At 43.0% G+C, this 21,964-nt stretch overlaps 1 protein-coding gene and 1 long non-coding RNA gene across 4 annotated transcripts in view; one reads left to right on the top strand and one right to left on the bottom strand.

The window, feature by feature from the left end:
• Positions 1 to 21,964, bottom strand: part of LOC115165422 (plexin-B1) — a 92,487-nt gene that overhangs the window by 39,800 nt on the left and 30,723 nt on the right. The window lies entirely within an intron of this gene.
• LOC115165423 (uncharacterized) lies at positions 11,336 to 12,300 on the top strand. Its single transcript, XR_003870170.1, has 2 exons — positions 11,336 to 11,608; positions 11,725 to 12,300. It is a non-coding gene; the product is annotated as an uncharacterized LOC115165423 (long non-coding RNA).

The following is a 21,964-nucleotide window of genomic DNA, read 5'->3' as shown; positions in this document are numbered from 1 at the left end:
CCGGGCCAAGTCCGACACCCGATTCTGGACCGATTCAATCAGTTCCGGCCCGCTTCTGGGCCAAGAGAGTTGCTTCTGGACTAATTCCTCATTGCTCGCTGGGTCCCCAGCTTATGCTCTCCAAATGGACGTTAGCTGTGAGGGCAGAGATGCCAATGCATTGGCTTTTGTTCGATATACATGTCGGGGGATGCTATTCACGAGGACATAATGTTCTGTCTCACGATTCCCGAGCATGAAAAAGCATAGGCGATGTTCAGTGTGCTGCGTGGCTATATTGACGATAAACAGATTCCATGGGATCAAATGGTGGGCTTTTGCAAAGACGGGTCTCCATCTATGGCAGAACTGCGGGCAGGCCTCTGCACTGTAGTTATGAAAGTGTCTTCCTCTGCAATATGAACGTATTATATGATACACAGAGAGCAACTGGCGGTAAAAAAGAGCTGAGCGCAGAACTCGCGAGATATACTGCAGCAGGTAACTTCGATTGTAAACTACATTAAACCACATCCACTACGTGCACGTCTGTTTGCAAAACTATGTGGAGTTAAAAAAGACTTGGTTGACTTTCTGTGTAATGAAAATAAATTAACAGAAAACGGCATCAGTAAATGTCCCATACGAATGATGACCTCCAACGCTTGGAAGAGCACTTTGGGACTTACTTCCCAATCCGTTTGACTGTGATCCTGGCTCAGTTGACATGCCGGTAAGTGAAATCGATACCGAATGCTAAAGACAACACATTCACAGGTCACTACGGAGGAGTTTTGGTTCATGACTCAAAGGGAATACCCTGCCATCTCCCTTTGAGCATTAATGCCGCGTTCAAAACAACTGGGAACTCATAAATCTACGACTTTCGACTTCAGTGTGTTCAAGACAACTGGGAACCCTGAAAGAAACGAGCTCCGACTGCGAAAACTCATCCAACTCGGAATTCTAACTCGGGATCTCTGGCCTCTTTCTAGAACGCCGACTTTCAGACCTAAAGATCATTGAAGTCATGATTTGACATCGCATTTTTCCGAGTTACCAGTTGTCTTGAAAGGACCATAAAACTCAGGGTAGGCTACCCTTCGACAGCTCATATCTGTTTGAAGCTGGATTCATTGCTCTTGTCTGGATTAAAACCAAATATCGATCCAGGTTGGATGTGACAGCAGAGATGAGGTGCGCACTGTCGACCACGCCCCCTGGCTTTGAGACATACCTCAAGCCACACCCATCTCATTAGTGGTGGTGAGATAAGATACATTATGTCAGACTAATTTGTAATTGACTATTATAGCCCCACATTAGAAGTATGTGATGGTGAGTTGAGAAAACAATCAGAAATACTGTTAATGTTTTTCAACTGACTGCCATAGCCCATAATAAAGAAGTAAACATTGGTTGTTAATTACATACTTTTTTTCACATGGTTGGGGTCGTGAGAATTTTCAAATATCAATATGGGGTTGTGGCCCAAAGAAGACCTAGTGGCCCGTGGTACACAGCTGCACTGTGAGGCCTGGGAAGAATAGGGAACACAGCCATGCTACTGGTCTGCTGTCCTCACCTGCTCTTTGACCGGCTGATGTCCCACTGTAGATATTTTTAGTGCAGCAGGAACAATAGTCATGGGAACTTCCTCTTAGTAACAGGAGTAGCAGCGTAGGACAGGACTGGGAAAACGATAATTTACTTTTTACTAACATAAAAAGGAGCCTCATTTCCAATGTTTTCTCTACATCCTATCTCTTCTAGATCATAACTGGAGTGACCGAACAAGATTCTTCAGCTGAATAGCCACTATAGTACTTCTACTACTACCATCAATCTGAATCTAAGTACTTCTGGAAATGTGGAGTGTCTGCCCAAATTGTAACAAGAATGTAGCACTTAACTGTTACTACTACTACTGCTACAGTACAGTTTGTAATGATTAAAGACAATAGGAGGAGAGGGGCTCTGGGACAGGGCACGCAGAGCCAACAACCTCCAGAGTTCATGGGCCATGTCTGGAATGCATGGCTCTGCCCTGGTGCAGTCCAAGGAACCTATAAATAACTACTGCTAGACTATTAGGCTGTCAACAGCACTGGTGGTCTGACCAGGGTTTTACAATCCCACTACACGACAGCCAAGTCCACTGAGCTCCACTGCTCTACGCATAGAGACCTCAGAAACAGAGAGACTCTCCTCTATGTTGATCAATCATTGAAAGTGCCTGCAGTGCATGTTTGAACCTTCAACTCCTAATGACTTGTGACAGGGTTCTAAAGGCTAAGACCCCATAAAAATGAGAGATCAGCAGCGAATGCCTCCAAAAAGACAGGGGTGCGATTATTTTCGGGCGCCGTCTGAATGAAATGGGCCTCAGGCTCGGAGACCTGACATTGTTCTGTTGCTCCTGGCATCTCTCCCTTTGGTACACGGCCAAATGGTACTGTACCGACTGCTTGATTTACGACAGGCTCCGATGAGCACACACAGCCATCATAGTTCATAGTTTCATGACTACGAGGCAAAGGCAGTATCCAACTACAGTACAGTTAATCTACCACATAGATTTTCTGTTTTACAGAAAGCATAAACGTCACAGCATAGGGTGTAGTTGTCAGACTTCGAGGGTCTTTCTGTAGGGAATAACACCGGCCAGTCACAGTCACAGATGTCTTCTATTGTAGTATATAATACAAAATGTTGGTATAGACAAAGATCAATGTAAACGAGCTGATATCAATGGCGGACGTACACACACTTGGCCCTCTGCCATTTCCGTCCACTTCTATAGGTCTATAGCAAACAGCTCTCACATAAACACACAGAGGGTCTTTCTCTATGTCCCCAGTGTTGAAAGGGGGGGTTTGTGTAGCCCGTTGGTGGGAATAGAGTCCCTTTCAGTCCTCTCTGACCAAGAGGCTTCTCTGACTGGGTGGAGAATAAAGCCACTTCCTTGTGAAGAGCTTCACACAGTCGGTCTTATAACGGGATCCTTCATGTAAGCCTAGACGTTTCTGATGGTGGTTTGTCAGGGGGAATCAAGGTGCAGCAGAACTAACACAGACTTATTCCAGTTGGCTCTAGAGTCTGAGATCAAGCCAATCACTACACTGGTCTGCCTTATGGACAGTAAAGAGAGAGGGAGAGAGAAAAAGAGCAGGGGGGGGGGAGAGAGAGAGCGAGAGAGAGCGAGAGAGCAGGAGAGAGAGAGCAGGGGAGAGAGAGAGAGTGAGCAGGGAAGAGAGAGAGTAAGCAGGGAAGAGAGAGAAAGAGAGAGCAGGGGAGAGAGAAAGAGAAAACAGGGGAGAGAGAACGAGAGAGCAGGGGAGAGAGAACGAGAGAGCAGGGGAGAGAGAGAGAGCAGGGGAGAGAGAGAGAGTGAGCAGGGAAGAGAGAGAAAGAGAGAGCAGGGGAGAGAGAAAGAGAAAACATGGGAGAGAGAATGAGAGAGCAGGGGAGAGAGAGATCAGGGGAGAGAGAGAAAGAGAGAGAGCAGGAGAGAGATAAAGAGAGAGATTATTCCGCAAGAATGATGAATGGAGGCAGCTGAAGGATTATGTATTCATACATAAGCTATATATCAGAATAAATATACTTAGAAATAGTTGTGTAAAACTAAAGTATACAGTGCATACTGAAAGTATTCAGACCCCTTGACTTTTTCCACATTTTGATACGTTATAGCCTTATTCTCAAATTGATTAAATTACATTTTTTTCTCATCAGTCTACACACAATACCCCATAATGATAAAGCAAAAATAGGTTTAAAATAATAATTCAAAATATATTTTTACATAAGTATTCAGACCTTTGCAATGAGACTCGAAATTGAGCTCAGTTGCGTCCTGTGTCCATTGATTATCCTTGAGATGATTCTACAACTTGATTGAAATCCACCTGTGGTAAATTCAATTAATTGGACATGATTTGGAAAGGCACACACCTGTCTATATAAGGTCCCACAGTTGACAGTGCATGTCAGAGCAAAAACCAAGCCATGATGTCGAAGGAATTCTCAGAGAAGGTCCTGCTGAGAGGCTAGTGGTCAGGTCCTGCTGAGAGGCTGGTGATCAGGTCCTGTTGAGAAGCTGGTGGTCAGGTCCTGTTGAGAAGCTGGTGGTCAGGTCCTGTTGAGAGGCTGGTGGACAGGTCCTGTTGAGAGGCTGGTGGTCAGGTCTTGTTGAGAGGCTGGTGGTCAAACCAACTGATAGCCTGGTGGTCAGATCCGGCTGAGAGGCTGGTGGTCAGGTCCTGCTGAGAGGCTGGTGGTCAGTTCCTGTTGAGAGGCTGGTTCAGGCCCTACTGAGTGGCTGGTGGACAGGTCCTGTTGACTCTGCTGTGGCCACAGCACCAGGACAGGAGTCAACTACTCCAACCAAATTACAGACAACACTACTGACTGTGGGGTTCTTCAGGGAACGATCTGAGCAAAATTTGAACTTTTGAGGAGCGTGTGAATGCAGAAAATAACAAAGTAAAAACACATTGTCTTCCTGGATTTCTATCTATCTTTTACACTCTTTCCTCTTTTCTCTGCTGTGAACTTTAAAGACCAAACCAACATGATCAGGTTGACCAATCCATTTGCAAGTGAAATATAGTTGGCATTTAGCAGTTCGGCCACAAGTGTTCTGCAGAGCAGAAGTAGCTACAATGGAAGTGAGATTAAAGAGGAATTTATGTTGTGTGATTGTGTCAATATGTTTTATTCAGACCATATGGCGTTATTATCATCCTGTGAATAGGATATTGATAATGTACGTCTTTGTGTTGCCATCACAGGAGGCTGAAGAGGGGGAGAAACAGGCTTATTCATGCGTTTGTACCCTGGCTGCATACCTTACCACCTACTGCATGTGTTATTACATATCTGTAAGTGAAGGCTGCTGAGGTGAGGACGGCTCATAATAATGGCTAGAATGGAGTCAATGGAATGGTATCAAACACATGGAAACCACGTGTTTGATGCCATTCCATTGACTCCATTCCAGCCATTATTATGAGTTGTCTTCCCCTCAGCAGCCTCCACTGATCTCCGTCACACAAAACAGCCTCTCTTTCATATCACTGAATAGACTGAGAAAGCCCTTTGTCATCTGTGGTTGTCTTGACGACGTCCCGTGGTTGGATGAAAAGAAAGCCTAGCGTCAACTCATAGGCAATTAAATTAGTAGCAACTGTACAACCACTGATGCTTCCCTGACAAAATAATTCATGGTTAGGTTGATGGGATTATAATTTAAGAATAGAGGTCATGGTAAGAAACGCTCCATGTGCTGCATTGAATTATTCCCCTCACTTGACGAGACATTAGTACATTTAAACTAAAAGTACACCAATAAGAATGATTTGCGAAGCACCATGCAAGCAAAAGCTATTTGTTTCCGTAATCTACAGAGATGGACTGAAAATAACAAGACACATTTTTCATAGAGGAGTGAGGAAACTTAATAAACAAGCGCTCAGCAATTCATAAGTAAACATAGGCAACAGCAGAGGGGCCCCATAAGCCTATAAGAACAGAGATACATTGCACTCCTCCCCCCCTCTTCCTCGGTGACTGGTATCACAGGCGCCTATCAGAATGCCAACTATTTGTTTAAGGCTTGGCAGTGAGGACTTCTCCCAAGCTCTGGCCTAGAGCAATGTGGATGAATGTGTATTTTAACAAAAAACACTCCACTACTGGGGAATGTAAAATGGGGAAGCTTTAGTTTACTGGCAATAGAGGCCTAAACGACTAGGGTGGCAGGTAGCCAAGCGGTTAAGAGCGTTGGGCCAGTAACCGAAAAGTCGCTGGTTTCAATCCCTGAGCTGACTAGATGAAAAATCTGTCGATGTGCCTTTGAGAAAGGCACTTAACCTTAATTGCTCCTGTAAGTTGCTCTGGATAAGAGCATCTGCTAAATTACTAACATGTAAAATGGAAGACACCCCAGGAGTTGCCCAGGCTGAGGCTGACCGCTAGCATTGGCTTACTGACTACTAGCTAGTTAGCTGGTTAGCTTCTGAAGGGGGTTCCGGTTCAAAAGTGTAAAAATAGCAGATCCATACCACATTGGGTGAGGCGGGTTGCAGGAGAGTATGTTCAGTCTGTAGATGGACAATGAGATAAAAAATAATAAAAATATGTATGAAGAAAAACGATATATACAAGGGACGGGACAAGATGGGACAAGACAATCAAAACAGACATCCCACTGCTACGCCATCTTGAATCTAAGTTTGAGGAGTTCGGATCACAAAGAAGAACATTCGTGAGACGCAGAAAAAATGAAACGATGCTGGAGGAGTGCTTGACGCAATCTGTCAAGCATGGTGGAGGCAATGTGATGGTCTGGGGGTGCTTTGGTGGTGGTAAAGTGGGAGATTTGTACAGGGTAAAAGGGATCTTGAAGAAGGAAGGCTATCACTCCATTTTGCAACGCCATGCCAAGCACTGTCCACCCTGTGGACAGTGCTTAATTGGAGCCAATTTCCTCCTACAACAGGACAATGACCCAAAGCACAGCTTCAAATTATGAAATAACTATTTAGGGAAGAAGCAGTCAGCTGGTATTCTGTCTATAATGGAGGGCCAGTACAGTCACCGGATCTCAACCCTATTGAGCTGTTGTGGGAGCAGCTTGACCGTATGGTACGTAAGAAGTGCCCATCAAGCCAACTCAACTTGTGGGAGGTGCTTCAGGAAGCATGGGGTGAAATCTCTTCAGAACTTCAACAAATTGACAACTAGAATGCCAAAGGTCTGCAAGGCTGTAATTGCTGCAAATGGAGGATTCTTTTACGAAAGACAAGTTTGAAGGACACAATTATTATTTCAATTAAAAATCATTATTTATAACTTTGTCAACGTCTTGACTATATTTCCAATTCATTTTGCAACTAATTTCATGGATTTTTTTCATGGAAAACAAAGACATTTCTAAGTGACCCCAAACTTTTGAACGGTAGTGTATGTGCAGTGCATGTGTTTGCACTAATTTCAGATGTTCACATCAGTCATCTCTGTCAAACCTCACTGTTTATACATTTCAATGCATTATTTAATAATTAATTCTCTTAACCAGCCTCAGTTACCTTCAGTATGCGTTTCAATACTTTTTTCTGGTCTGTTATTTCAATGTGAAAGACATTCTACTTCGCGAAGGTTAACCAGGCAGTGTAATTAAAGATGCACTATGCAGAAATCACTCCGCCATTTCCTGGATGCTAAAATTCTAATATACCAAACAAAAATATAAACGCAATATGCAACAATTTCAAAGATTTTACTCAGTTACAGTTCATGTAAGGAAATCAGTCAATTGATATAAATTCATTAGGCCCTAATCGATGGATTTTAAGATACCTTTAAAAAAAGGTAGGGGCGTGGATCAGAAAAAGCAGTCAGTATCTGGTGTGACCACCATTTGCCTCATGCAGCGTGACATATCTCCTTCGCATAGAGTTGATCAGGCTGTTGATTGTGGCCTGTGGAATGTTGTCCCACTCCTCTTCAATGGCTGTGCTTAGTTGGTGGATATTGGCGGGAACTGGAACACACTGTCGTACACGTTGATCCAGAGCATCCCAAACATGCTCAATGGGTGACATGTCTGGTGAGTATGTAGGCCATGGAAGAACTGGGACATTTACATTTTCCTTGCGACATGGGGCTGTGCTTATCATGCTGAAACATGAGGTGATGGTGGCAGATGAATGGCACGACAATGGGACTCAATGGCAGATGAATGGCACGACAAGCATCTCATCACGGTATCTCTGTGTATTCAAATTGCCATTGATAAGATGCAATTGTGTTTGATGTCCGTAGCTTATGCCTGCCCATACCATAACCCCACCGCCACCACAGGGCACTCTGTTTACAACGTTGACATCAGCAAACTGCTCGCCCACACAATGCCATACACGTAGTCTGCGATTGTGAGGCCGGTTGGATGTACTGCCAAATTCTCTAAAACTACGTTGGAGGCGACATGGTAGAGAAATTAACATTAAATTATCTGGTAACAGCTCTGGTGGACATTCCTGCAGTCAGCATGCCAAATCCATGTTCCCTCAAAACTTGAGACATTTGTGGCATTGTGTTGTGTAGCCTTCTATTGTCCCCAGCACAAGGTGCAACTGTGTAATGATCTTACTGTTTAATCAGATTCTTGATTTGCCACACTTTGGCAAAGGAGAAATGCTCACTAACAGGGATGTAAACAAATTTGTGTACAAAAATTGAGAGAAATTAGCTTTTTTTTAGCTCATGAAACATGGGACCAACACTTTACATGTTGCGTTTATAATTTTTGTAGTTCACCTAATTTCAGTTTATGTGACAAAACAAGCAATTATCGTGTATCGAATCATTGTACTATCTAAACTGCTGTGAAATATATTTTCCATAACCCAAAATATTGTATTTTCAGGTGTTTGAAGCTGGTGTACAAAACCAAAACTTAAGAACGGGAAGCATAGAAATAGCGCACACATAATAGATCTACCGCTTCTTTCAATGAGAATGACAGACCTATAACACACATTTCTATGTGAATTTGGTTGGGTCACCAAAAAGTTACATATTTCAGCTTTAAACCTTCTGTTTGAATCTGAAACTGTACAGAAGCAAGACCAACTACAGTGATCTTGCTTTAAGCCCCATAGTAACTGAAGCTTCTGGATCTACAGTCCAATCTCTTTAGTGGTCTGTAGCTAAATCAAAAGAAAAAAAACTTGGCCAGATTACCTCATTGACATGATTGTGTATGCAAAGACTGTTACTTTCATCACACGTGTTTCATCGGTTGCCAGAGTCATCATGCAGAAATAATCTCTAATGGTTAAAAGTCCTTTGAGAAGCGTTCCAAATTCACTTTTCACTTTGGACTAGAGACCCACAAAATAGGACTACTCATGGAGGATTGCTTTCCTTTCCCACAGTGGTAATCAAATGTACCAAGTACATTGGTCAAACTATAAAAACATGTTTCTAAACTGATGATCATCCTTTTTTTCAGGTGAAAATACACTAAGCTACATACTCTCATTACACACGATGGAACCTTGACACCTTCACAACATGGCAATAATTCAGTAACACTGTTGAGAAACATACCACACTGAAGAGTGACTGAAAGTGGAGGGGTTGTTTCAATATGGTAAAGATGCCATTAAAGGTCAGCTTTGATGAAAGAAATACATATTTTGACATTGTTTTCATTGTCTATGCTCTCATAAAAATCATAGCATAAAAGGATCCCCTTCCAATTTGTTTTAATTTGGGCAGAGTCAGGCAGGTGAGAGCTGTTGTGGCCTTCTGTTCGTGTGCGAGGTGACAGACAGCTTCATTTAAACGATAACGGCCGCCCTCAAGACACCCCTTCCTTTTCCCTGGCACATTGTAATTGGGAGAGAATCAGAGCAGGTCTCTATGAGTGGGAGGTCTTCAACTGTCAAATGGTTAATAGAGTGCACTCTTTCTCTCTTAAGTAGAAGCCACACACACACAGAGAACACACACACAACCCCTTTCTCTTATCCCTGACAGAAAATCATTCATGATTAATGTGCAGAGCTTGCTGTGTTTAACGCAAAGGTGCTTGATTGTGACCCGAGGACAATTGGGTGATGAAATCTAGGATAGAACCCGCAGAAGAAAACAGTGAAAAGACCTTCACTGAAATCCATATCTTTCAATAAAAAAAAATCAACAGCTTTCTGTAGATGTATGATACAAAGTCTTATGATCAGTCTTGAAAAACATAGCATGGGGTCGGGAGTGGTCAGACCAAGCCGGGCGCTCACCCCCCTGAGGTGCTGAGACAGTCTGCTAACAGGACTGACACCTGGGGACTGCATTAATCATTGATCAGACCAGTGTGAGGGAGTGGATGGGCTTTAATGGGATTTGCAGAGGGTTTAACTCCACGTTGGTGTATTAATCATCAAGGCAGTGAGTCAAGTCCACCCAAACAAAAAGGCCAAGCAAAACTCACATGGTCTGAGAAAAAAATCCCTGCATACTGTAGATACTAACATCAAAGCATAGCCCTAAATACCGGTATGCTGCCAACGCCAGATCAGTGAAAGATAAACAGTGCATCACGGGGACTGAAATGCCATGGTTAGTTAGGTACACTCCTCTTCCACGCCACTCCGCCCTCTTCACTTCCCCAGTCCCCCCTCTCCAAAACAACACCCAGCGTAAGCAAACTTTAGCTCAGCAAGATATAGTACTACTCTTTCTTTACGCCTTCACTGCTATAGCGTACTGTATGACGTACTGTAAAAATATTGTAGAGGAAGACCAAAATAAAATGTCAGCCTGCTTTATTCTTCTAGGGCGGCTGGTCATGGGAAAGCCCAGGCGCCATACCAGTGTCTGGACTTTAGCAGAGAGTGAGCTGACGAAGAGTTTTGCCACGGCCATAACAATGCAACAGAGCGAGGTCTGGGCTGGCGTTACTTCTAGGGCTGTGGCGGTCATTACATTTTGTCAGCTGGTTCTTGTCATGGAAATAACTGCCGGTCTCACGGTAATTGACCGTTAATCAAATTTTTTTCCTGAATGCTTAAACACTAACAGTGATTCTTGAAGCACTATCTCTGAAACCATTAACACTTGTAGCCAATGCAATTACCAAGTGTGCCAAACTGAATGCATGTTCTCTGCTTTACACTCAGTTTGTAATTTTATAAACAGACTTTTTGTAAAACTGTAAACACAACTCACTGCTTTACACTCAGTTTGCAATTTAATAACACACTTCTAGCAAAACTGTAAACATTGGTCTCTACATTGCTACACTATTTCGCCAATTGCCTTTCCACATCGACACGTGAAAACACTTTTAGATAATGAGTTCACTTACAAATCAGAGATTGAGCACTATAAATAGGTCACAGGTAAGCATTTAGATTGGACAACAATGGAGGCCAATATTGGACGGAGAGTAAGAGGGGAAAGAACTAGAGGAGGACGAGGAGGAGGAAGAAGAGGACGAGGAGAACGAGGAGGTGAAGAAGTAAGAGGAGGAGAAGGAAGAGGTGAAGTAAGACGGGGGAGGAGAGGAGGGGAAGAGGAAGAGGAGTCAGGAACGCAATAACTGATGAAATAGAGCGACTGTGGTTGACCATGTTGTCAACCACCGGATGAGCATGAGGGAGGCTGGGCAACAGGTTCAACCAAATCTGAGCCGCTATACTGTTGCATGTATCATCCGGATATTTCGAAATGAGAACCGGTAAGTAACTATAAGTGCTGTAGTCTTACTGGTACAGTAATATGTACTGTACGTTCATAATGAGAAGGATCTATCACTAAAACCATTCAAATGTTTTTACAGAACTACAAGAAAACCAGTATCTGGTGGAAGAGGTCGACTGTTCACCCCAGAGCAGGAGACCCACATTGTAAATATGGTCATTGCAAATAACTGCATCAGACTCAGAGAACTGCAGGACCACATAATGGTAGATAACACCATATTCCAAAACATCAACAGTGAGTCTCTGCACTGTCTTGTCTACTGAAACGCAATATAATTATGATGAAGCAGCTGTACAGAGTCCCTTTCGAAAGAAACTCAGACAGTGTAAAACAACTGAGATATGAATATGCGCAGGTAAGCTATACTATCCTATCATTGGTATTGGATCTGGAAGTGTATGGAGCTACATCATATTGACTGATCCCTGTTTTTTCCTACTGTGCTACATTGTTTTGTCTTGTCTCTTTCAGAGAGTCATGGAGCTAGAAGCAGATGCTACCGTCTCTTATGACCGTTAAGACCTTCTGGACATCAGATCTGGGATTATTCACCTCAAATTGAACGAGGAGTTTTTCTTCAATTAGTCTGATGAGAGGGATATACTACAGCCACCCGACCAGGCCCAGATCCCCGTGATTCGCTGGAGAAGGAAACTGAGATTGAGGCAAAAGATCAGGGTGCCTTGCGTGGATCAGGCGACAAGTTGCTAATCTTCCCTTGCCTTCTGTTCTGCTAGCTAACGTTCAATCGCTGAAAAATACATGGGAGGAACGGAAAGCATATGCAGTTTTTCTGTTCTTTATTGCAAACTGCTATACCCTGCACACAGAAAAATCAAAAGCCACAAGTGTTTTTCATTTATACTATCAGTGCGTAGTTCGAGCTTCGTGTGCTTATTCGAATGATGGTTTGTGTGTACTGTATTGACGTAAAAACATTTTTTTTTAAAGAGTTTGAAGAGTTTTGCAAGAATTGTTTGCTTTTGCAAGAGATGTATAATGTTTTGCTGGTTTGGTGTAAGGTTTTGTGATTAGTGTGTAGAGTTTTAAAGATAATGCCTAAGCAATCAGAAAAAACTGTAACATAAACATATTTAGCATCTCCTGGCTTCCATGCATAGCATAAAAGCCACTGATGCAGACCTTTGGAACATCTACATTTTAAAAAGTCTAATAAATCCATGTTATATAGCCTACACCTGCACAATAAATCCATTATTTATTTTAGACAGGTCTAAAGAAACATGATATGAAACAAAATATATTTCAGAAGAACAGAATAGCATACTGAGTTGTCCTTATGTTAGGTCCGGATCTGGCTATGCCATATGGCTGTGTGCTACACTAGTTCATTTAGTATAAAAGATTTTCTTAGAGTTCCATGAAATAATTTTATAGTATGATGAATAAAATTGAACATAGCTGAATAAAATAGGATATTTTCTCCAAAACGATGATGGGAGCTGCACATGCAGCTATTCTGTGTTGAGCGGTTAACAAAGAAACAGGTCCTCCTATTTACTTAATTTAGAGTTATTTATGCAACTTTAGTTGTGATACAAATGTTGGGCTATATGTTTCTGATTTTTAATACAAAAGTTGCATGAAAGGCATGAGATTTGCAGTGTTCTTTTTTGTGCAGGCTGTACACACTTCATCAGTCTCTCATTCACAATTTGACAAGCACTTGATAATGCCTCAATTTTTTATTTTATTTTTTTATTTATCCGTTATTTTACCAGGTAAGTTGACTGAGAACACGGTCTCATTTACAGCAATGACCTGGGGAATAGTTACAGGGGAGAGGAGGGGGATGAATGAGCCAATTGTAAACTGGGGATTATTCGGTGACTGTGATGGTTTGAGGGCCAGATTGGAAATTTAGCCAGGACACCGGGGTTAACACCCCTACTCTTACAATAAGTGCCATGGGATCTTTAATGACCTCAGAGAGTCAGGACACCCGTTTAACGTCCCATCCGAAAGACAGCACCCTACACAGATCACTGCCCTGGGGCATTTTATTTTGTTTGCAATTGCAACAAATAATCTGCTCAGACCCCAACCAAGGAGCATTAAAAGTTGTGCTATAAATTCTCAGACAACCCAAAGATTCCTTAATGCCCTTCCAGACTCCCTCTGCCTACCCAAGGACGTCAGAGGACAAAAATCAGTTAACCACCTAACCGAGGAACTCAATTTAACCTTGCGCAATACCCTAGATGCAGTTGCACCCCTAAAAATGAAAAACATCTGTCATAAGAAACTAGCTCCCTGGTATACAGAAAATACACAAGCTCTGAAGCAAGCTTCCAGAAAATTGGAACGGAAATAGCGCCACACCAAACTGGAAGTCTTCCGACTAGCTTGGAAAGACAGTACCGTGCAGTATCGAAGAGCCCTCACTGCTGCTCGATCATCCTATTTTTCCAACTTAATTGAGGAAAATAAGAACAAAAACAAAGTGTTGGAGAAGAAAGTAAAAGTGCAATATGTGCCATGTAAGTAAGCTAACGTTTAAGTGCCTTGCTCAGAACATGGGAACATATGAAAGCTGGTGGTTCCTTTTAACATGAGTCTTCAATATTCCCAGGTAAGAAGTTTTAGGTTATAGTTATTATAGGAATTATAGGACTATTTCTCTCTATACGATTTGTATTTCATATACCTTTGACTATTGGATGTTCTTATAGGCACTTTAGTATTGCCAGTGTAACAGTATAGCTTCCGTCCCTCTCCTCGCTCCTACCTGGGCTCGAACCAGGAACACATCGACAACAGCCACCCTCAAAGCAGCGTTACCCATGCAAAGCAAGTGACGTTTGAAACGCTATTAGCGCGCACCCCGCTAACTAGCTAGCCATTTCACATCGGTTACACCAGCCTAATCTTGGAAGTTGATCGGCTTGAAGTCATAAACAGTGCAATGCTTGAAGCATTGCGAAGAGCTGCTGGCAAAACCCCACGAAAGTGCTGTTTGAATGAATGCTTACGAGCCTGCTGGTGCCTACCATCGCTCAGTCAGACTGCTCTATCAAATCATAGACTTAATTATAACATAATAACACACAGAAATACGAGCCTTAGGTCATTAATATGGTCGAATCCGTAAACTATGACGTTTATTCTTTCAGTGAAATACGGAACCGTTCCGTATTTTATCTAACGGGTGGCATCCATAAGTCTAAATATTCCTGTTACATTGCACAACCTTCAATGTTATGTCATAATTACGTAAAATTCTGGCAAATTAGTTCGCAACGAGCCAGGCGGCCCAAACTGTTGCATATACTCTGACTCTGTGTGCAATGAACGCAAGAGAAGTGACACAATTTCATGTTAGCAGGCAATATTAACTAAATATGCAGGTTTAAAAAAATATACTTGTGTATTGATTTTAAAGAAAGGCATTGATGTTTATGGTTAGGTACATTGGTGTAACGACAGTGCTTTTTTCGCAAATGCGCTTGTTAAATCATCACCCATTTGTCGAAGTAGGTTGTGATTCGATGAGAAATTAACAGGCACCGCATCGATTATATGCAACGCAGGACACGTTAGATAAACTAGTAATATCATCAACCATGTGTAGTAACTAGTGATTATGTTATGATTGATAGTTTTTTATAAGATAAGTTTAATGCTAGCTAGCAACTTACCTTGGCTTCTTGCTGCCCTCGCGTAACAGGTAGTCAGCCTGCCATGCAGGCTCCTCGTGGAGTGGAATGTAAGGCAGGTGGTTAGAGCGTTGGACTAGTAACTGGAAGGTTGCAAAAACGAATCCCCAAATCCCCCCTGAACAAGGCAGTTAAGCCCCGTTCCTAGGCCGTCATTGAAAATAAGAATGTGTTCTTAATCTGACTTGCCTAGTTAAATAAAGGTGTAAAAAATGTGTAAAAAATAAAAAATAAACAATAATAATATCGGCAAATCAGTGGCCAAAAATACCGATTGTTATGAAAGCCTGAAATCGGCCCTAATTAAATCGGCCATTCCGATTAATCGGTCGAGCTCTAGTAAAAAGTACAACATTTTCTTAAGGAATGTAGTGAAGTAAAAGTAGTCAAAAATATAAATAGTAAAGTAAAGTACAGATACCCCCAAAAATGGCTTAAGTAGTACTTTAAAGTATTTTTACTTAAGTACTTAAACCACTGCGCGATTGTTCCAAAATGCAATCCATTAACAGGAAAACACCATTCTCAAAAGTAAACGCAAATGTGATTGTGCATGTAATGCTTTATTATAAAGGTGCATTTTATGTATGCCAGTTAGGCTCTACTCCGGTTGTAAAGCGGATTTATGTCCTTAATTTTAAGAAATTATTTGGCCACTTAAGTTGTGATACAAACCTTAGTCACAATCAAAACATATAGGCCTATGGGCTAGGCTACATGGAGGTGTGTGACTATGATTTGAAAAAGTCACCAAAAAAAGGCATGCGCTGTTTCTTTCCTTACTGCACACAAGCTGGGCATCATTCACAAGTGATAATATATCATTCACAAGTGATAGGCTAATATTGTCACCCATCAGACTATTCTTGATTTAATCTAGTCTTTACATATACTACATAATATATGTGTGGAATTAGTTTTGATTTAGAATAGACCATTATCATGCACCCGTCTCGGAACAGGGGCAGGGGGAAAAAAAGACATGTCATCTATGCACTTAAATAGTGAATGGAGGATCCTTTCCCCGTGGTTCATTTTCATGCCAGCCAGGTAGGCTATACCTCTGTTGTAAAGAGAAGCAATGTGCTTAATATTTGGAAAGTTGAGAAATAAATATAGTAGGCCTAGCCTATAGAAAGCTGATGGGATCCTTTTTAATACAGGCTCTCAAAACTCACGCATTTCCTCACGCAATTGCATTGAAATTCTGCGCAACATGAGCTCATGTGCTCATATGAAGTGTTTGATTTGATTTTCAGTTACATTTGCATTGATGTCAGAGTGATTAGAGGGACAATAGAGTGCTGAGTACCAGGCAGTTAGCAAGTTTGATAGGCTACTAATGACCATTAGCAGCATCAGAGCTTGGAGAAGCCTAACTACCATGACTAAACGGTCATGACTAATGACTGCCGGTGTGGCGGTAATACGGTCACCGTATCAGCCCTGCCACCGCTGAACCTCTGAATAACGATCCAAATCACCAAACTGTGTCGTGACCCAGTCCGAATGCTTCATTAATGAGGATGCTCAGAGTGCTGACTGAGATTAATTAGTTTAGTTAGCAGACTCTTTCTGAACCACAATCCCTCCTCGCCAGGACTCTCAGAGCTAATCCACACAGATCTTTACTGGCAATTCATAAGCATTTTTCCTGAATAGAACAGCCTTCTGGGATTGCTTTTCTCTTGATGTACTCAAATAATGTTTTAATGAGGGACCATTTGGTTAACATAATGACAATTTACAGAAAAAGTGCATACAGAACTTTTCAGGAATACAATATCTGTGCAGGTTGGTAAGGTAGTAAATGTTTCAACTTGGATGAAAATATAACTACAATGCTCCAAAAAATAAAGGGAACACTAAAATAACACATCCTAGATCTGAATGAATGAAATAATCTTATTAAATACTTTTTTCTTTACATAGTTGAATGTGCTGACAACAAAATCACACAAAAATAATCAATGGAAATCCAATTTATCAACCCATGGAGGTCTGGACTTGGAGTCACACTCAAAATGAAAGTGGAAAACCGCACTACAGGCTGATCCAACTTTGATGTAATGTCCTTAAAACAAGTCAAAATGAGGCTCAGTAGTGTGTGTGGCCTCCACGTGCCTGTATGACCTCCCTACAATGCCTGGGCATGCTCCTGATGAGGTGGCGGATGGTCTCCTGAGGGATCTTCTCCCAGACCTGGACTAAAGCATCCACCAACTCCTGGACAGTCTGTGGTGCAACGTGGCGTTGGTGGATGGAGCGAGACATGATGTCCCAGATGTGCTCAATTGGATTCAGGTCTGGGGAACGGGCGGGCCAGTCCATAGCATCAATGCCTTCCTCTTGCAGGAACTGCTGACACACTCCAGCCACATGAGGTCTAGCATTGTCTTGCATTAGGAGGAACCCAGGGCCAACCGCACCAGCATATGGTCTCACAAGGGGTCTGAGGATCTCATCTCGGTACCTAATGGCAGTCAGGCTACCTCTGGCGAGCACATGGAGGGCTGTGCGGCCCCCCAAAGAAATGCCACCCCACACCATGACTGACCCACCGCCAAACCGGTCATGCTGGAGGATGTTGCAGGCAGCAGAACGTTCTCCACGGCGTCTCCAGACTCTGTCACGTCTGTCACATGTGCTCAGTGTGAACCTTCTTTCATCTGTGAAGAGCACAGGGCGCCAGTGGCGAATTTGCCAATCTTGGTGTTCTCTGGCAAATGCCAAACGTCCTGCACGGTGTTGGGCTGTAAGCACAACCCCCACCTGTGGATGTCGGGCCCTCATACCACCCTCATGGAGTCCGTTTCTGACCCTTTTAGCAGACACATGCACATTTGTGGCCTGCTGGAGGTCATTTTGCAGGGCTCTGGCAGTGCTCCTCCTGCTCCTCCTTGCATAAAGGCGGAGGTAGCGGTCCTGCTGCTGGGTTGTTGCCCTCCTACAGCCTCCTTCACGTCTCCTGATGTACTGGCCTGTCTCCTGGTAGCGCCTCCATGCTCTGGACACTACGCTGACAGACACAGCAAACCTTCTTGCCACAGCTCACATTGATGTGCCATCCTGGATGAGCTGCACTACCTGAGCCACTTGTGTGGGTTGTAGACTCCATCTCATGCTACCACTAGAGTGAAAGCACCACCAGCATTCAAAAGTGACCAAAACATCAGCCAGGAAGCATAGGAACTGAGAAGTGGTCTGTGGTCACCACCTGCCGAACCACTCCTTTATTGGGGGTGTCTTGCTAATTGCCTATAATTTCCACCTGTTGTCTATTCCATTTGCACAACAGCATGTGAAATTTATTGTCAATCAGTGTTGCTTCCTAAGTGGACAGTTAGATTTCACAGAAGTGTGATTGACTTGGAGTTACATTGTGTTGTTTAAGTGTTCCCTTTATTTTTTGAGCAGTGTATATTAGCTATGATCTATATATATATATATATTTAAACAACTGAACACATTCAATGAATGACAGAATAACTTAGATTTTCTGAACATCTAAATTCTTCAAAGTGCTGCTGACTACTGTAATGCCATACAATAGCTATGAATGATAGGGCCAACATGTAATTCCTCTTGCTGGGGGGATATCCTCTTGAGCCCAGGGATTTTTGCCGGGGCCTTTGAGGCAGAAGACAGGCTGAGCGCTCCGACTAGTTCTCACAGTTAGTAAGCCAGCTAGCTACCCTTCATCCCCTTACCCCCACTACCCTTCACCCCCATACCACCAACCCCCTAACTCCTACCCACCAATTCCTCAGTCCTATGAGAAGCAGGGTTGATTCTGTTCTGGGCTCTCTGTGGGTTCTCCTCTCTGAATTTAAATTAACATATTCCCTCTGTTCACAGGTTAGCAAGATTCAGGATCCAAAACAAATGATTCGATCCACTTTTCATGATAAAGTTGGAGAAATTCTACTAATAGAAATTCTTCTAATGTCCCAAATTAAAACAACAATGCTGCATATTTGCCTAATGTGCCTATAGCCCCTCCATTCATGCATAAGCTGAGTTGTTGAATTCAATTAGTGTGCTGAGACATCTGACATTGGACCCCGAGAGCCATATTGATTGGATCAGGGTAACCAGGGTCAAACTGTGCACCCTGGAAAAGAAAAGATACAAGGAGAGAGGAGAGGGGCCGAGGGAGACAGGCGGACGTGGCCTTTGGACATGCCACTCTGTGTGAAGGTGAAAAACAGAACCTATTTTTGTTGTGAATATTGGAAAACTCTCAGTGAGTGTGTGAGTTGTGTGGGTTGTTAACTGGATTCCTCCTGACATTCATGATTTCTTGTTGATGATTTGTTATTCTTATTTGTGTACTTGTTTGACATTTTTACTGCACTGTTAGGAGCCAGTAACAAAAGCATTTGGCTGCACCCGCTATAACATCTGCTGAACTGTGTAGGCAACCAGTAAACTTTGATTTGATTTTGAGTGAGTGTGTGGCCGTGAATGCGTGTGTGTGATTGCACATGTATTCAAAAGACTGAGAGGGAAGAGAGAAATGTGGAGGGGGTGAGAAGGGGGGTAAACCAGCAGCTGGAGAAACAGACCTGGTCAGACTGACGTCTCAGAACAGGAGAGAGGAGAGGCCACTGAATGCCCTGGAGCGACCAATTAAAACACAGCCACCGTGGGGGCTGCGCTCCTTCTCAAATTGCCATTACACACTCTGAGCTGAAAGCAAGATATTAAAACAATATGCTGCTTGTAGGGAGCGCAACACGGGGAGGCTCATCTGTATAAACACTGAGAGAACACTCCTCCTGGTTAGCAGACTGTTGCCACAATGGATGGATTGTATGGCGCTACTGTGTGGTCACAATGCATGATGGGCTACAGCATCGGCATGTACAGTACATGTACTACAGCAAATCAGATTTTATTTTGGCATCTGGCAACATATCCTCTTGCTTGAGGTGGGAGTCCATGTCGCCAGCTAATGCTCATCCAATACACTCCACTTTTGCCATATTTGCAAACGTCTGACATCTCCGAAATGTCATCCAATGTCTAAAAATGGTGATAGGCAACAAGCTGTGTGAAAGTTCAAAGTTACATTTCTGACAATGTGTGAAATTAATGCTGTCTTAAAAGTGATATGGAAACATTTACCAGCCTAATTGGCTCTGATTTGGTCAGCAACAATGGCCACCCACCCAACCCTCCCTCCCCAGGTAATCTCTAGCTTGTCACGTCCTTCTGCTGCTTGGTACAGTGTGTTCCTCCTTTTCCACATCAGTCTCCTCCACTGTGGCAGAATGAAACAGAGCCATGTCCACTTTGGCAGAATGAAACAGAGCCATGTCCACTGTGGCAGAATGAAACAGAGCCATGTCCACTGTGGCAGAATGAAACAGAGCCATGTCCACTGTGGCAGAATGAAACAGAGCCATGTCCACTGTGGCAGAATGAAACAGAGCCATGTCCACTGTGGCAGAATGAAACAGAGCCATGTCCACTGTGGCAGAATGAAACAGAGCCATGTGCTGTGCTACTTTCTGATTAGCCAAATTTAAAGCTGCTGCTTTCACAGAGCGGGACACAAATCCGGACGCTTATAAGAAATCCCGCTACGCCCTCCGACGAACCACCAAACAGGCAAAGTGTCAATATGGGACTAAGATCAAATCCTACTGTACTGGCCAGATGTTTTTTTATTTTACTAGGCAAGTCAGTTAAGAACAAATTCTTATTTTCAATGACAGCCTAGGAACAGTGGGTTAACTGCCTTGTTCAGGGGCAGACTAACAGATTTGTACCTTGTCAGCTCAGGGATTTGAACTTGCAACCTTTCGGTTAATAGCCCAACACTCTAACCACTAGGCTACCAGATGTGGCAGGGCTTGCAAACTATCACAGATTACAAAGGGAAACCCAGGTATGAGCAGCCCAGCAAACCTACCAGACAAGCTAAATGTCTTCTATGCTCGCTTCGACGCTAGCAACACTAAACCATGCATGAAAACACCAGCTTTTCTGGATGACTCAGTGATCACGCTCTCCGTAGCCGATGTGAGTAGGACCTTTAAATAGTTCAACATTCACAGGGCCGTAGGGCCATTACCAGGACGTGTACTCAGAGCATGCCCTGACCAGCTGGCAAGTGTCTTCACTGACATTTTCAACCTCCCCCTGACCCAGTTTGTAATACCCATATGTTTCAAGAAGACCACCATAGTCCCCATGCCCAAGAACCCCAAGGTAACCTGTCTAAGTGACTATCACTCACATCTGTAGCCATGAAATGCTTTGAAAGACTGGTCAGGGCTCACATCAACACCATCATCCAAGACACCCTGGACCCACCCCAATTCGCATATCGCCCCAACAGATCCACAGATGACGCAATCTCTAGTGTAGTGCCAGGACAACAACCTCTCCCGCAACGTGAGCAAGACAAAGGAGATGATTGTGGACTACAGGAAAAGGAGGGCCGAAAACACGCCCATTCACATCGACGGGGCTGTAGAGGAGTGGGTCGAAAGTTTCAAGTTCCTTGGTGTCCACATCATCAACAAACTATCATGGTCCAAACACACCAAGAAAGTCGTGAACAGGGCACGACAACGCCTTTTCCCCCTCAGGAGACTGAAAAGATTTGGTATTGGTCCCCAGATCCTCAAAAAGTTCTCCAGCTGCACCATCCAGAGTAGAGGTTGACCGATTATGATTTTTCAACGCCGATGCCGATTATTGGAGGACCCCCCCCCCCCCCCCCCAAAAAAAAACCGGTACCGATTAATCGGCCGATTCTTTTTTATTTATTTGTAATAATGACAATTACAACAATACTGAATGAACACTTATTTTAACTATAATACATTAATAATACATTAATAAAATCAATTTAGCCTCAAATAAATAATTAAACATGTTCAATTTGGTTTAAATAATGCAAAAACAAAGTGTTGGAGAAGAAAGTAAAAGTTCAATATGTGCCATGTAAGAAAGCTAATGTTTAAGTGCCTTGCTCAGAACATGGGAACATATGAAAGCTGGTGGTTCCTTTTAACATG

Source organism: Salmo trutta, chromosome 28 (assembly GCF_901001165.1).
Source record: "Salmo trutta chromosome 28, fSalTru1.1, whole genome shotgun sequence".
Classification (NCBI taxonomy): domain Eukaryota; kingdom Metazoa; phylum Chordata; class Actinopteri; order Salmoniformes; family Salmonidae; genus Salmo; species Salmo trutta.
The sequence above is the reverse complement of the archived record's forward strand: the minus strand, read 5'-3'. Positions and strand labels throughout refer to the sequence as shown.